This window comes from Equus quagga, chromosome 21 (genome assembly GCF_021613505.1).
Source record: "Equus quagga isolate Etosha38 chromosome 21, UCLA_HA_Equagga_1.0, whole genome shotgun sequence".
Classification (NCBI taxonomy): domain Eukaryota; kingdom Metazoa; phylum Chordata; class Mammalia; order Perissodactyla; family Equidae; genus Equus; species Equus quagga.
The window spans coordinates 39,910,959-39,912,406 of NC_060287.1; positions in this window are offsets into that span (position 1 = coordinate 39,910,959).

A 1,448-nucleotide genomic window follows, 5' to 3' on the forward strand; every position below is an offset into this window, starting at 1 on the left:
GTCCACCCCAGCCCGCGTCCACCCCCAGCCTGTGTCCACCCGAGCCCGCGTCCACCCCAGCCTGCGTCCACCCCCAGCCTGTGTCCACCCCAGCCCGCGTCCACCCCCAGCCCCACGTCCACCCGAGCCCTGCATTCACCCGCAGCCTGTGTCCACCCTGAGCCCCATGTCCACCCTCAGCCCTGTGTCCACCCTCAGCCCATGTCCACTCTGAGCCCCGCGTCCACCCACAGCCCACGTCCACCCTGAGCCCGTGTCCCAGCTGGAAGACTAGTCCCTCCCTGCAGCTTCCTAGTGGCATCTCCACTGGCTCCTACTTCGTGTCTGGTTAGCTGGTGCCTGTGTGTGTCCCACTCAGCACCCTTGAGGCTCCTGGAGGACAGACAGACAGCTGGGCTCTGGGCAAGACTGGACTTTGTCCCTGGAAGTGTCTGGAGCCATGATGCCGGTGCCTGTTTTGTCCTTATGGAAATTTTGAGTCGTGTGCTGTGCGCTCAGTGCCCCTTGCCAAGGGACCCTGCTGTCGGCATTCGGGGAGCCCCGTGATTCAGGGTCTGTGCCCGGCTCCCGGGGAGCATCGCAGCTGGACGTGGAGGCAGCACCTGAGTAGGAATTGGGCTGAGCAGCAGGAATCGTCGCCTCCAGGGGCTGGTAGTAGCTGGAGGGCAGGGGGCGGAGTGAGGCCGGGTGCCGGAAGTCAGGCACCATGTCCGGAGGAGAGTGGGAGGCTGCGCTGCGGTGACAAGTGATCCTGACCTCTCAGAGCACGGCAGACAGGTCCACATGATCGGCAGGGCCCTCTCCCGCTGACGACCGTCTTTGGGGCCTCGGTCAGATGATGGTCCCCGCACTCCCGTTTGTCCTGTCCATCATGTGGCCCAGATGCAGCCTGGGAGGCTGGGGTTCAGGGGCCGCGGAACGTTTGTGAGCCCTCATGGCCTCCTCCCGGCGTGCGAGGCCACATGGGGTGGCCCAGCGCCCGTGCACTTGAGCCCCGGCTCCTGGCCCTTGTCCACCAGGCTCCGCAAGGGTGAGAACGGTCTGTAGCCAGCAGATTTGAAAGTCGCTCAGGAGCAGAAGCTGGAGGCTCCGTTTGGCTCCTCCCTGTTCATTGATCAGAGAACTCCGCCTCCATTGGGACTCCTGCCGGCCTCCCGTGATTTCTGCCCATGAGGGTTGTGGGGCGCTGGGGGGGGGGTCAGCAGGCTGTATCTTTGCTCCTAGGTGGCTGAAGCCAACGTCACTGCCAGCTGCCTGCCTTGTATGGGGCCTCCCTCCCGCTGGCTCCCAGGGGTCAGCAGCCAGACGTTGCGGTCACCGGCCTCTGTGATCTCTGCCCCCGAGGCCCAGCAGCCTGCTGCCCGGGAGGTGACAGTGCACCCGTCAACAATGCCTCCTGTAGGTGTGGGGCGGGCAGCCACTCCTCTCAGGCCACTGCACCTTTGGGA